Below are 16,132 nucleotides of genomic sequence, written 5' to 3' on the forward strand. Positions count from 1 at the left end.
TTATCACACGTCAGACTCAAAACATTGCTGGGCCATCGGCAAGGAATGTAGAAAGTGAGGCCGTAAAGGCCATTTTGCAAGGATGTGTAGAGATGTAAACAAGGGAAAGGTAGCAATGTTGTTGGAAGAGACAAATGGTAATGAGTGTTCTTATATACATGATCGAATTCTGTGTGTGGAACCTTCCCTACATGATGTTGCTGAACATGGGGATGTTCTTATCACCGACCCTCACAGCTGAAATGAAATGAAATGAAAATGAAATGAAACGGGTCTTGTAATGCGCAACTAAGCCCAGAGGCATCAAGGCGCCTAAAGAAAAAGATCAAAATAACCAGATAGCAAGCACTACGGATACGCCTTGGCGAATAGCCAAGTTTTTAGGGCTTTCCGAAAGTTCTGGACTGATGGCTGGGTTTTAATTCCAAGCGGCAGGCTATTCCACAGCTTAGATGATAAAAGGAGACGCAGACCCAAAGCAGAATTTGTCATTGCAAATAGGAAAATTGATCCGATGGTTGATTCAGGGTCTTTATATACCATCATACCGAAGAGAATTTTCCAACAGGAATGGCCTAACATGAAGTTTTTACCCAAAGATATCAACCCCGGTGGGTATCAAGGCGAGCAAATAGACATACTGGGTTACATACTGACAAATATTATTTTCAAAAACAGGTCCATAAAAGGTAAGGTTTACGTAGCTGAAACCGGACCCCCTATATTGGGATGGTATCATCAATATGATCTCCATATCAGAATTGACCCACATGCTGTTTAACAAGTTATGGTGGTGGACGATCGATCTTTCAGTAGATGACATTTTGGAGGGAGCTAAAAGTGTTTTCAGGGACTAGCTCTGTAATTTGGAGGGCTATGTTCACAAAATAAAACTCAAACATGGTGCTATCCCTGTGCAACACATGCTGAGGAAAGTTCCCATCATGGTAAGAGGGGAGGTCAAGAAAATGATAGAAGAAATGTTATCTAGTGGAGTCATTGAGCCGATTGAGTGCTCAGCTTGGGTTTCTCCCGTTGTAATTTCAGAGAAGGCTGATGGAAATGTGCGCTTCTGCGTTGATTTGAGGAGTTTGAACCAAAATTTCATTCCCGGCACCTTTCCTCTTCCCAACATTAATGAGCTGATGGTGTTACTCAAAGGAGATAAATATTTCTCAAAGCTTGACCTTCGTCACGCTTATCAGATACGCTTACATGTCTCCTCAAAGCACTTGACAGCCTTCATCACCACCGAGGGCATATTTCAGTTTACCAGAATGCCCTTCGGGTTATCTTCGGCTACAAGTGTTTTTCAGAGGATGGTCACAGAAGTCTTCAAAGATCTGAAAAATGTCATCTACTTCCAAGATGATATTCTGGACTTTGGAGATAGTGTGAGCAGTCACAACATAGCTTTGAAAGATGCCCTTGCCAGGATATTGGAGTCAGGTTTGACATTCTGCAGAGAAATTTTTTCCTTTCTTGCAACTGAGGTGGAGTAAGTAGGACACTCCATCTCGTCTGATGGTGTTAAACCAAAAAGAGACTTACTGGCATCCATAAAATTCCCATTGATAGACACCAACGACGTTCATTCATTGGATTAATTGAGTATTATTCAAAAGTTTGTGAACAACTTTGCAAGTAAAACTGAACCCCTTAAGGTACTCATGAGGAAAGGTGTCAACTTTTGTTGGGGAGCTGATCAGCAGGACTTTTTTGATAACATCAAGTTAGAAATATGTAATGCAGGGATTTTGGTTCCTTTTGATGTAAATGCAAAGACGGATGTCACTGTAGATGCCAGTGATACTGGCATAGGTGCCGTATTATCACAAAATGATGGCACTTCTGAAAAAACTGTATTGTTCACTTCTCGCACTTTGACTACCACTGAGTGGCATTACTCTGTCATAGAGAAGCAAATCCTGGCAGCCACTTGGGGTGTTGAATATTTCTAGACATGTGTGGGGGCGCAGATTTCTGCTGCGCACCGACCACAAACCATTGCTAAAAATACTGTCAGCTGGTGGAACAGAGAAAGGGCCAGACAGACTTGCTCGGTTGGCCTCAAGGCTACAGGAATATAATTTTAACGTTGAATTCATTTCAGGCTGGCGCAATGTGCAAGCTGATTGTATGCCGCATCTGCCCTTAGACTGGGAAGATGTAGACAAGAATGGCGTGTCTAAGAGTGGGAGAGAAGGAGCCATCTCCAGTGTTGATGTGGTCCAGTGGAGTTGCGGTGTTGTCAGAAAAGAGGAGTGGGCGGAGGCCATGTCCCAAGATGAGGTCCTTAAAGGAGTCCTCAACCTCATTTTGAAGGGCAGGCGTAGGGAGAGCACTTTACCAATTAGCGTTAGACCTTTCAATGCTGTCATTGACGAATTATCCACTGTCGCAGAACAGGTTATCACGCGCAGTGATAAGATAATTCCCCCTTTCGGAATACGCAAGCGTCTTTTCAACTTAGCCCATGAAGGACACTTGGGCCAGACCATTACAAAAAAATCGCTTGAGGAATGAATTCAGGTGGCCAGGGATGGATAGTGAAGTGGTTGATTGGGTTGAGAGATGCAGGGAATGTCGTGAGAGTGAGAAAAGACTTAAGGTGGGACCCCATTCTGTCCCGAGCTCCATCCTTGACCCTGAGGTTGTTTGGCACAGCATTTGCCTTGATTTTATCGGACCTATGCCTGGTGTTCACCCCAGTAAGATATTTGGCATGGTCATAATAGATGTGCACTCAAGATGGCTTATTGTGCATCTTCTCCCTGAGATAACCACTAAAGTTACTATTAGAGTGCTACGCACCATTTTCAAAGAGGAAGGTTATCCCACTGTCCTCATTACAGACAACGGCACCCAACTTACTTCTCATGAAATGAAGGAGTTTCTCCATGAGTGTGGTATTAAACACTCACTCACCACTTTGTACAATCCGCAATCCAGTGGTATTTTAGAAAGGGCCAACCGGATGATTAAAGGAGCTATAAGTTTGGCCCTCACTAATAGTCTTGACATTGATGAAACTTTAAGCGAGCTAGTATGGGCCTATCGCACAACTGAGAATTCCACTACTGGGGTAGTTCCCGTCATTGCCATGCGTGGCAGAAAACCATCTTCTAAATTAGCGCCTCCTTGGGTCAGAGAATTGCTGAAAGGGAAAAATGTGAGTGGTAGTGGCAAAAGCAGTACCTCCATGCAAGGGAAGAATGTGAGTGATAGTGACAAGAACAGTACCTCAATGCATGCATTCCCTCAAGGACACACCCGGGAGAAGACCTCGCCTAGCATTCAAGTGGGTGACTGGGTCAAAGTCAGATCCGGTCGTTGGGTCAAAGGTCTATGTAAGTTTCGTAGTCCTTTCAAGGTTCAGGAGGTGCATCCTTTTTATGTTGTGCTGGCTATTGGAGAGAAATGGAACTTACGTAGAGTAGCTAAGTATTGCTCACGAGACAGATCTCCCAAAGCCATTGTCAGAATGAATTCATGTTCAGGACATATGTTGGCTCATGATCATCAGTTAATCAACAGTGCTCGCCCTGGTGCTGAGACGAGAACGCCAGGCCCCGGTGGTGACAACTTGAGCACTGGCCAAAGATCTATCACTGAAAACCAAGAGTCTCATGGTCCTCAAGGCACTCTACCGTTTCAGAGACCCTTGCGGGTCAGGAAACTTCCTCAACATTTGCATGATTTCATGGTGGGATGACTCCCCGCTTTACGTTTTGCCTCCCTGTTTCTTCCTGTCCCGTTCCTTCCCTCGCTCTCCCATCCTCCCTTCGTTTACAGTCTTCATCTGCTCTACCTGCGCGTAGAGGAAAGGGGGGTATGTTATAACCTTGTTGACACCGTGGATGCGCTCCTCACGCCACGGTAGAATGTGGGTGTGCCAGGATTCGATTCAGTTGGGGGCGCTCGCCCGAGTTCAGTTGAGCGGCTGCTGGCTGAAGAGGCGGTGCGCTAATGCTGTGTTTGTCATGAATAAACCTTTGAAACCTGCTTCCAGTGTCTGCGTCATGTTGTAATTACAACAAAAAGACCGGATTAACAAGCATGACACACAACAACACTTTACTAACAATGTGCATAGTGCACTTCAAGCTCTAGTGCAATAATGTGGGAAGCGTAGCAATTAAAGTATCCTGATACCCCATACGATGATCTTATTGTTAAGCACCACATAAGAAAAGATAATCATTGCAAACTATTGGTTCTCCCTAGCATTAGTTCTTACCTGCCCACTTGTTGGGAAGGACAACATTGCTAATTGAGTGCCAGGGTGTGGCCAAGGTCAAGTAGATAAGTGCAGAATAGAGCTCTTATGTACCTGGTGCGGGATGTGAGAGCGAATAGGTCTTCATAAGCCTCGAGCTGTTGATTACAACATGATAGATCTTCCAGCAATTATGCTCATGTCAGTGTACCGCCCAGCCCCAGCGCATAGCCTCTCAGCATTTTAAAAGTAATAGTGCTCTCTATGGCTGTAAGCCTCCCTATCCCCACCGGAAACTCCTTAACATACCCCAGACTGCATATCTTTGGGTCCATAATATTTGGGGGGAACCATTACTGTTACCTTCTTGGTTATAGTATCCCCGTAACCCAGGATCTGGGGAGCATGACCACCCCAATGGAAAATTCTAGCACCAGCCACTCAACTTCTGAGTAATTACAAAGTATACGCTGTGTCAATACGCTGAGAAAAGCATTAACTTAAGGAGAACTTTTTAGTTGGCAGCTTGTTTCTTTGCTTTTTTTTTTTTCTTTGGTGCTTGTTCCTTCTGTTTTGACACAGTGTATACTTTGTAATTCCCTCGACAAAACGGGGTAAATGTATAAAGGAAAGGCTAAAACTAACAAGCCAGCGTGACAGGCCTGGTATGGGAACACATGGAGAGAAATATTGCCTTTCAGTGGAAAATTGTATAGTCCAAAGCTGTTTTTAATATAAATTCAGGGCCTTCAGTGGTCATATCACTGAAAATACAAGATTTGAAAAAAATATTATTGTCTACGGGTGCTTGTGGAAGACAATTTCTATGGACTGGAATCTAGAGAATGCCTAAGTGATTCTGGAATTTTACTAACCTCTACTCGTCGTTTTCTATCAAGAAAGTTAAATAGAGGCAGTTGCCAGAAATATTTAAAAAAAGGAAAACATTAACAATAACAGATAGCTCAATAAATAAGAGGCAGGATCCGATGTGTCCGAGTCAGAAGGATTTATTCAGGCAAAAGGGAAGGGACTGGAACGGGACAGCCTGAAATAAAATGAAAAGGAAGGCAGCTGCAGCGCTTCATCGACAGTGCAGCATATATATATAGTACAACATTACATTACATACAGTAGGCGTAACTTGTGACAAGCGTAAGATAAGAACACATGGGTGGAAGAAGAAGGCGTGCACTGAGACATGTGATGTGGAACGTCATAGAAGAGTCATGAATGGGCGGAAACATGGAGGGGGCTACCTGAGAGCAGCTGGGACCTTTAACCTAGTGTTGCGCGCAAACGGGCAATGATGTGTTACCAGGGAGAACTGGGGCTATGACTTCTGCACTAGAAGAGGAGACTAAAAGTCTGCGGTGTCAGGACGACATGTACCTATAGCATATCTGGTATCTGGTGTTTGGAGTACATGTTGATAGAATCTAAAAGTTATCGGGGCAAAGGCTACTTGACACTAAGGCTGGTGCATGCATTTATTCTACATGTATTGCGTGTGCTAGGAATATTCTATGAATATTAATACAGTATTTCTCTTGCATGCAGACAGGAAGACTAGACCATAGCTGAAACTGTTGATGCGGTTCAGTAGCTTAGGAATGCAAAGAAGGAGGGCTGGACTGATAACTAGAAACATAACATACTCTTGGCAGACTGACAGGCAGAGCCAGGCCGGGCACACCGCACTGCGCGAAAGGAAGTAAGTGAAGGGTCAGGGATGCAGGTGGGGGCTGTATCGCTCCTCGGAGTGGGTTCAGGAGACTGGAGCTTGAATCTGATGTCCGGGCCCTTTTGAGGCCTAGAAACGGGGACAATGCGGTGAATTAACGTGCACACTGTAAAACGTGGCAACATAGGCCTAATACTCGTTGTTTTCACGAGAACTGGATACTGACATACTAGAGTTGGACACAACTATAATTGCGTCTTTAATCGATCAGAGGGGGATATATGCATATCGATCATGCACATATGACATAGGATGGGGAACACGTAGGCACATATGGCAAGGCAAAATTTACTTTTCCACATTCCCTCCTTGTGCCCTACGTTTCCATCAGGAAACATCAATATTCATGATACCATCTATCTGTTCATATAGCATCATTTGCTCGTCTCGAATTGTCTTGGAACGGGATTTAGGACTAGGAATACAAGAGGTAGCACACATGCCGCAAATCGCAGGGCCACATTGTAAACAGAGGCAGCAACTGAATATGATCATTACTGCTATACCTAGGAATGACAATACTTTCCATCCCCAGGCAGATATAATACTCCAGAGCCAACCGGACCATGTCCAGGTGCCTGGATTCTGGTGTAACTGATGGGCAATTTTATGAAGTCTGGTTATAGCTGAATAAACAGACGGCGCGTTATTAGGAATGAAAATGCAGCAACTAGATCCGATGACTCTACATGCTCCTCCTCTATCGGCCAGTATAACGTCAAGAACGAGACGATTTTGGAGCACAACAAAACGCATAGCAGATTGCTCTTCAGTTAGGTTACCTAGAGCGGAAGCAGTCTCATTCACTACTGCTTCAAGGGTTCTGGTTAACCTACGTATTAACTTACTATTCTGGACGGGTCCTATAAAGAAAAAGAAACCTTTATTGAAGTCTTGATATTGTTCTAGAGCAGTTTCAGTTTGATCGACAATTGGGGACTCAGTCTCCCTTTTGTGTCTAACGTGTACTAGATGTGTGTTTCTGTGATAATCAGATGGGGCTAGAAAAACGGGTGGCAGTAGGAAGGCAATGTAACATGTTCCATCCCAATCTAGGGGCAGACGAACATATGCGGTCTGACCACAAACAAAATAAGAATGACGTGAGGCTTTGAAAATAGATTTCCCACTGTCACTATACTCGACCATAGTAGTACAATCACTATGTCCTACATGTGCGGAACCATTCTTTCTGACACATAATTCGCCTTTAACTGGTAGTACTGAAATAGCAGGCAAATCTGGAGTAGTATCGGACTGGACATTCAAAACCATGAAATTCGAAGAATAATTACCTAAATCATACACTTCATTTTCTAGATCTAACCCTGTTCTATGGGAAAGACCTTGCTTGTCTGGGAAACATGTTCGGTTCAGAAGGGATATATCAGTTGAGGATGACGTTAACGTGGACCATGCTCCACATGAACCATTATGTGAAAACGGATAAGGAAAGAGTGGCAGAACTCCCTTCGGTGTCTGGAAAGGGGGGAGTCGACCACACACCCAACAATTAGTGGCATTGTTGGTCTGGTGTGAATAATGCAGCATTCGGATAAAAGTATTATTACGCATAGCAAGACGATAGGATAACTCGTGAGGAGGCAGGTCACTAAATGTGTGCTCTACTGTAACATTAGAAAACATATGTACATGTGAAATAGGAAAACATAAATGTAAAGCATAACTTATGCATGTAACCATAAGACTCAGAACCAATAAAAAGAACAGAATGATGATACATCTCTTAGAGTTTTGACTAACTCTCTCACTGTGTGGGTCTATCTCATACATGTCAGGAACCTGTCTAACCGTTTCACCCGAGAGGGACTTAGACAATTAAACTGGCTGACTTACTAGACCGCAACTTTGCTTTATACTCCTGCTGCGGAGTTTTCTCTAACAGGGGAATTTTAGATTCCGTTTCTGGGCAGTCCTTGAGAACGGGGCAGTCCTTGAGAAATGTTTTAGGTTTCAGTCCATGAAATTTCTTGACGTGGCTCACGTGTAGCCACCCTTTTCGGTTTTCCACCTTCACCGCGGTCCGGGTGGTGAGAAGGACGAGACGCGGCTGCTTCCAGCGGGGTTCCAGCGGACTTGAACGATCAAAGTTCCTTATCAAAACAAATTCACCCGGAACGACGTCATGCGGTTTCACTTCGGTGTTGTCTGGAAATGCAGCGGCAACCTGTGAACGACAAGATTGTAGTGCAGACATCAAGGAGGCAAGGTAATCTGTCAGCATATTACTGTCAACATCAGTTATGGTACGGGGTCTAGGTGTACCCCACATATTGGGGGGACGACCAAACACTATCTCATAGGGGGACAGACCTGAACGGGAGTGAGCGACCATTCTCATATAAAAGAGGGCAACTGGCAGTGCTATTATCCAATCTACACCTTTCTCTGCACATACTTTTGCGATGCGGATTTTCAGAGTCTGGTTATGTCTCTCTACGAGACCGGCTGCTTCAGGATGGCGTACACAATGGAACTTCCACTGGTACCCTAACAGAAGGGAAACTTGTTTCATGAGCTCGGATGAGAATGGCTGGCCGTTATCTGAATACACGACCCTAGGTAATCCATAGCGGGGAAAATACTCACGAACCTGGCAGTGGTCGCAGCTGTGTAATCTGGAACTGGATATGCTTCTGTCCACCTGGACAAAGCGCATACAACTACGAGGACATACTTGAAACCTCGACTTCGCTCCATCTGAATATAATCCATCTGGAGGACTTCAAAAGGGTGGTCAGGAGGATGGAATCCACCTTGTTCCACCGGGACACTTTTACCTGGATTGAACTGACAACATATCATACAGGTACGTACTTTCTGTTTGGCTGCTGCTCGTAAATGCTTGTTGAACCAAAGGTTCTGGATACTGTCTAACATGGCTTTTTCTCCTAAATGTGCTGGACTATGTGCGGTGTTAATAATGACTTGAACCATAGAGTCGGGGAGAAACCATGTGGCTTTTCCTTTCGTCAACCATCCTTGATCTGTCTGGACCCCTCCTTGTTCGGACCATTTCTTGATTTCCTCGGGAGTAGCATGTAACTGTATATCTATGATATCTTGTGTTGGGTCCTTAACTGTCATACAAGTAGTCTGTTCTGGAATGTGTGTCGGTGTCGTGTTAACTGGAATGTCTGGAGTCTGAGCTGTAAGCTTGGCTGTTCGATCTGCTAGATCGTTACCCTGGGAAATGATATCAGTGACTTTCGTATGTGCCTTGCACTTCATGATGGCGATAGCTGTCGGTAAATGTATTGCATCTAACAGAGCTTGAATGAGGAGACCGTGCTGAATCTTGGTTCCATGAGAAGTCATGAAACCTCTCTCCTGCCAGAGCACTCCAAAGTCGTGTACGACTCCGAATGCATACCGTGAATCTGTGTATATGTTAACTTTCAGGTTCTTGGCACGTATGCAGGCTTGGGTCAGAGCGACTAGCTCTGCTGCTTGAGCAGACAGGGTGTCTATACGATGTGTTTCTATAACTTCGGTTTCAGTAGTCACTGCATACGCGGCTACTAGTTCTCCTGTACTTGTTCTCATACATGAACCATCCACATAAAGTGTCAGGTCGGGATCTGGTAATGCAATGTCTGTCAAGTCTTGTCTTGGCTTTGTCATGGTGTTAACAACTTCCACACAGTCATGTGTGGCAGGATTTGAAGTAACTGACGGTAACAGTGTAGCTGGATTTAAAATGTTGCAGCGTCTGATTTCTATGTGTGGCTGAAACAATGTCAGTTCATAACCTGTTAAACGTGCAATTGTCAAGTGCTGAGTCTGTGTTCGGTTTAAAAGAACTTCCACGGAGTGTGGAACTTGTACTGTCAGGGAGTGTCCTAACACTATGGAATCACTTTGTCTGATAGCTAGAGCTGTGGCTGCAACTGACTTGAGGCACGCAGGCAGAGCTTGGGCCACTGGATCTAATGTGCTAGAAAAATAAGCACAGGGCTTGTATTGTCCTGCTTGATCTTGTGTAAGAACAGATAATGCAGTACCATCACGTTCAGTGACAAAAAGTGTAAAAGGCTTACTGTAGTTCGGTGTTGCTAGAACAGGTGCATTACATAAAGCTTTCTTTAATTCATTAAAAACAAGTGTATGTTCCTGGGTCCAAGGGAGGACAGACGATACGGCTGCCTCCTGTGTCGTTAACTGTATCAGTGGCTTGGCTAGAAATGCATATTGAGGAATCCATTGTCTGCAGTAAGAAGTGAGGCCGATAAAAGCTCGTACCTCCTTCTGTGTCTTGGGCTGTGGAAGATGTGCTATTAACTGGATACGGTCAGGTGTCAACTGTCTACCCCTCTTGGACAGTAAGTGTCCTAAGTAGACCACTTGCTGGACACAGAATTGCAATTTGGAAGGGGACACCTTGTGCCCCATCTCGGCCAAAAAATACAGGACTGTAAGGACAGGACTGTAAGTGACGCACGCTCGCAGTCACGTTCAGAACGGGCTGTGATCAGTAGATCATCGACATACTGGAGCAGGGCAGTGTCAGTTGGCATGTGAATATTGTCTAGTTGTCTTTTAAGTGCTTGACTGTAAATGCTAGGACTTTCTGTAAAACCTTGAGGAGCTCGTGTGAATTTATAGCTTCTTCCATTTAAACAGAATCCGAAAAGGAACTGGCTGTCTGGATGAATGGGGACACTGAAAAATGCATTCTTGAGATTGATAACTGTAAAGAACGTGGCTTCAGAATCAATGGCTGTTAATAGAGAAGAAATATCAGGGACCACTGGGTACTGGGGTATAATACATTTATTAAGTTCTCGAAGGTCAATCACTAATCGATATACTGGAGGTGCATTTGGATCAGTACGTTTCAGGATTGGGATGATAGGAGAATTACATACATTGGAGTCAGTTTCTACAACCACTCCTTGAGCAATAAGTTCGTCAACAATCTTGGATAAGGCTGCTACAGCCTCAGGTGGCAATTTGTACTGTCTGATTCGTGGTAAAACAACACCTTGCTTCAGGGTCACACGATGGGGTGTTATATGCATACAACCTACATCAGTTGGACCTTGCGCCCATAAATGCTGTGGTACATTCAATAATCTTGGATCAAAATCACGTAATACATAATGACCTTTAAAATCACGGAGGAACAGACGGACCCCTTCTGGGGAGCAGCATATGACCGCTCCTAATTCTTTCAGTGTCTTAATGCCTAACAAATTTTCCGGGCAAGATTTAGTGAGTAACAAATCTGTAGTTCGGGACAATGGACCAACTTCTAGAGTAACTGGTTTCGATATTTCATTAACAATAGGCTTTCCTGAAAATCCAAGGGAAACATTTCTAGAGCCTGAGAGTGGAGCCCCTGGAACCTCGTCATGACTGATGGTAGTCCTACTTGCCCCTGTATCAATCAGAAACTTTCTGTCTTTCCCTAATACTTGACTGTGTACATAGGGACCCTCTTGATCTACAGGTATCTCGATGAGAGGCAAGCCAACCTCCCTCTCTAGGCTGTTTCATGAATACGGCTGATAATCTGGATACTCTGACTGTGCATACTGGTACATCTGTTGGGTAACGTGTTGTGTCGCAGCTATAGGCTGCGGTACTGTAACTGTCTGTTGTGCATTCTGTGGTGACTGGGAAGTCTGTGAAACTTGTTCTTGTCTAGGCGGACGTGGTCTTTCTTTAGTCTTACCGGTAGCTATGTTGTGTTTCAGAACTGCACATTCGTTTATAAAATGACCTGGCTGTTTACAGTAATTGCAGGTCCCTTTAACGGGAGCCGCAGGATGACTGGCTTGATTCGGATTTCTCTTCTGACTGTCTTGCGGAACAGATTGTGCAACTAGTACTTTCATTTTCGTGTCTTTCATACGTCTCCTTTCGTGTCCCTGCTCTTCCCTGATTCTGTTCTGGTGGTACTGGAGCATCTGGAGCATCTGTGACGGAGTATTAGCTTGCCAAGTACTTTCGACTTTCAGGACTCGATTTTTAACTTGTGGACTTGAATTCTCGACTAGTTTAGTAACAAAAAGATGGGGATACGACTCACTACTTGTTTTCAGACCACTATTAATAATGAAACATTTCTCAAATCTAGAATAAAAATCACTAGTATCTTCGTCTTGTTTTTGTTTACAGGCTGAGATGGCATCCCAATCTTCCTTTTTCGTGGCTAGTAATCTTGGCAAGACTTGTATCAATAACTCGGGCAATTCTTTAGCTTTATCCCCAAGACCGGTACCTGGTACTCGTGTATTATCTTCAGCTTCTAGAGCTGTCCAATCTATCTTTTTCTCTCCCACCTCCCATTCTTTTTCCTTGAGTTTTTCATATATGCCCGCAGGCAACAGGACTTTTAACATTTTAATGATATCAGGATACGTGTATTCTCCCATACGGAGCATGTCCTTTAATTCACGGTGAAACCCTGCTGGGTCTTTATCATGACAGGGAATTAACTTTTTCATCTCTAAAGGTTCTATTTTTGTGATGGGGGTGTAAACGAATACTCGTTCTAGACCACCACCCTCTTTCTTGACTGGATGTACTTCTCGTAACGGATTCTGTCTGTCTATGTAGAATGATTTACTTTCTGGGGGTGAGACGTGAACAAAATGTGGATTCAGAAACGTTTGGTATTTGTGGCGCTGTTCTAGAATGACACTAATTAAATCGGTACCTAGACCTTTCCATCTATATTGTAGTAACTCGTTTAACACATCATGTAAAGGACCTGGATCAGAATGTTGTTCCTCATACAGTGTAATGAGGTGCTGGATCATATATGTGCCCACCAGTCGCTGCTCGGCTGGGGGCAGTTTCAGAAATGTTTGTGCCACTATTTCGTCAGGAAAAGTGGTAGAATCACTAGTCCATCGGACTGCTGATCGGGCTAGTTCTTGTTCATGCATGGTACTGAGCTCGCTATACCCTATTCGTGATTTCAGAATGTGATCGGTAGCTTGGAATACTTGCTCAAGAGAACACTGTTCTGGTGCTGGGGGAGGAAAAGCTTTCTTGTAATCTAGGCGTGAATGTCGGTCGGAAAGTCTAGTTCTACCTACATACGCTATTCTATCGGGATTCCCGTTGTCTACCTCTTCAGTAGAAGAGTCATATTCTTTCTCGGTTGCTTGTTTTGCTTCTCGTCTCTCGTGTATACTTATGATTTCCCTACGGATTTTCTTGTACATACTCTCTATACAATTTTGTGTCTTGTGTTTTCCCTCGGCTATATTGTCACTCCACCTAGTCAGGACTTTCAGTTCTTCTGGATCTTTTTCTGGATAATCTTGCTCTCTTATTAAACAGTTAATCAAAAACTTTAAAATCATGAGCTGAGTCTCGACTTTTCTTTGAACCATGGCTTCGTGAATACTTTCTGGATTCACTCCTGTACGGATAAAACGATATATTCTGTCTAGATGTTCTCCCATATCGGGCAGGGTGTCCAAATAGCCGGCAACTCGTCTTAAACGTAATGAATATATGACCATGTGATCATCGCCTGGAACTGGATCATAACGACATTCAGTAAGTGCTCGCTTGATATCTACGTATGTAGTCACTTTTGGCGTACGCTGTAACGCTAGTTCATGTAGCGTCAGACGTTTCGGTTGAGGCGGGGTACGAGGAGAACCTCCCCCCGCGGCTCCTAAACTAGAATCGTCGGTGTATACTGTACGTGCTGGTAGAGTGACTGGCAAAACGGGTGCATGTACTGTAGGCTGGGCCGGGGGTACTGTAACAGGTACTGTAACATGAACTGGACCCACGGGACCAGTGGCTGGAGGAGCAGGAATTACATTATTAACGGGAGCAGGCGGAACAGGATTTGCATATTCTAGGACTGTATCGTCCAGATAGGACGAAAGAAAAATATCAGCTGCGGTCGGTTTGTGACGTAGCTTAATCGGGACCAATGGCGGCGGGAAATTACAGGGTACTTCCGGGGTTGCTTTTGGCAAGCCCTCGGCAAGAAGAGGATACATACCTTTAATGAGGGCATTTCTCTGTCTATCTGACTGTTCTGCTCTAACTCGTTCACCTTCTTCGATTAGTTCCCTTTCTCGGGCTTTCTCTGAGGATTCTCTACTTAATTCTGTTTTTCTGAATTCTTTTTCGGTTCTTTTATGAGATTCTTTGCGCCATAACTCGATGGCATCTTTCTGGGACTGTCTGGCTTTCTTTTTCCATAATGCTTCTTCTACTCGCATGATGCACTCGGCATCCCATGTACCTGATACGGGCCATCTATATTTCTCTTCTAGTTCCTTAGTATAGTCCGCCCATAAGTCTAGATATATTATGGCATCTAAGCCATGCTTGTGATACATAAAATGTCCTGGACTGTCCCTAGGAGGGACAGGAACTGCTTCTTCGAGCAACCCTTTTCTGGTCTTTAACTGACGTAATTTCGAGAACAAAGGCATTTCCGTAAACACAATAATCACAGTAATAAAATAGCGAACAAAGCACTCATACCACGACATAAAAATACATGAATAACAATTCGAACAGAATACTACCTGATACACTGAAAACAGAACACATGAATTTCTCGAGAACGAAACTTACTAGAATTACTGGATGCACTGCTAAAACAGTACAGAACATACCGGTCCCATAAAGAGACACGTCATGACCCGTATCCACCTAGGTGAATACTTCGGACTGGATCTGCGTACCCAAACCCATCGGACCAGGACCAAGCTAATGATCCTGTCTAGATACTTCCCCTGCGACGGTACTCACCGGGAAGCAGAAACTGGAAGGCCTCGGACTGGACTGGACTGCTACGACGTCGGACTACGAACTTCGGAAACTTCGGTTACAGGTGGGCCTCCGGATACTTCGGACCTTGCTCTCTCGGCTTGGGCTCTGGTCGGGACGAACCGCATTCCACACCGCTTCGTCTGGATGTCGGACCGCAGTCTCCGTCTCCTCCGTGGGCCTGAGGGAGACTTGAAGCAGAAATATCTGCACGTGCACGGTATTGTTCCGTCATGGCTGCAGAGGGTCAGGGGACCAGCGTTGCATCGCCAGCGCGTGAGGAAGGGGCTCGTCCCTGTTCGGGCGCCATTATGTGGTATATAAATAAATAATACCGGGACTATTTTTGAATTACATTAACAATAACAGATAGCTCAATAAATAAGAGGCAGGATCCGATGTGTCCGAGTCAGAAGGATTTATTCAGGCAAAAGGGAAGGGACTGGAACGGGACAGCCTGAAATAAAATGAAAAGGAAGGCAGCTGCAGCGCTTCATCGACAGTGCAGCATATATATATAGTACAACATTACATTACATACAGTAGGCGTAACTTGTGACAAGCGTAAGATAAGAACACATGGGTGGAAGAAGAAGGCGTGCACGGGGCGTGCACTGAGACATGTGATGTGGAACGTCATAGAAGAGTCATGAATGGGCGGAAACATGGAGGGGGCTACCTGAGAGCAGCTGGGACCTTTAACCTAGTGTTGCGCGCAAACGGGCAATGACGTGTTACCAGGGAGAACTGGGGCTATGACTTCTGCACTAGAAGAGGAGACTAAAAGTCTGCGGTGTCAGGACGACATGTACCTATAGCATATCTGGTATCTGGTGTTTGGAGTACATGTTGATAGAATCTAAAAGTTATCGGGGCAAAGGCTACTTGACACTAAGGCTGGTGCATGCATTTATTCTACATGTATTGCGTGTGCTAGGAATATTCTATGAATATTAATACAGTATTTCTCTTGCATGCAGACAGGAAGACTAGACCATAGCTGAAACTGTTGATGCGGTTCAGTAGCTTAGGAATGCAAAGAAGGAGGGCTGGACTGATAACTAGAAACATAACATACTCTTGGCAGACTGACAGGCAGAGCCAGGCCGGGCACACCGCGCTGCGCGAAAGGAAGTAAGTGAAGGGTCAGGGATGCAGGTGGGGGCTGTATCGCTCCTCGGAGTGGGTTCAGGAGACTGGAGCTTGAATCTGATGTCCGGGCCCTTTTGAGGCCTAGAAACGGGGACAATGCGGTGAATTAACGTGCACACTGTAAAACGTGGCAACATAGGCCTAATACTCGTTGTTTTCACGAGAACTGGATACTGACATACTAGAGTTGGACACAACTATAATTGCGTCTTTAATCGATCAGAGGGGGATATATGCAT

At 44.6% G+C, this 16,132-nt stretch overlaps 1 protein-coding gene across 1 annotated transcript in view; it reads left to right on the forward strand.

Annotated features, from left to right (window-relative positions):
- RNF150 (ring finger protein 150) overlaps positions 1-16,132 on the forward strand; it is a 421,265-nt gene that overhangs the window by 402,591 nt on the left and 2,542 nt on the right. The gene's annotated exons all lie outside the window — the stretch shown is intronic.

The sequence above is a fragment of the Lissotriton helveticus genome, chromosome 2_1 (assembly GCF_964261635.1).
Source record: "Lissotriton helveticus chromosome 2_1, aLisHel1.1, whole genome shotgun sequence".
NCBI classification, from domain to species: Eukaryota; Metazoa; Chordata; class Amphibia; order Caudata; family Salamandridae; genus Lissotriton; species Lissotriton helveticus.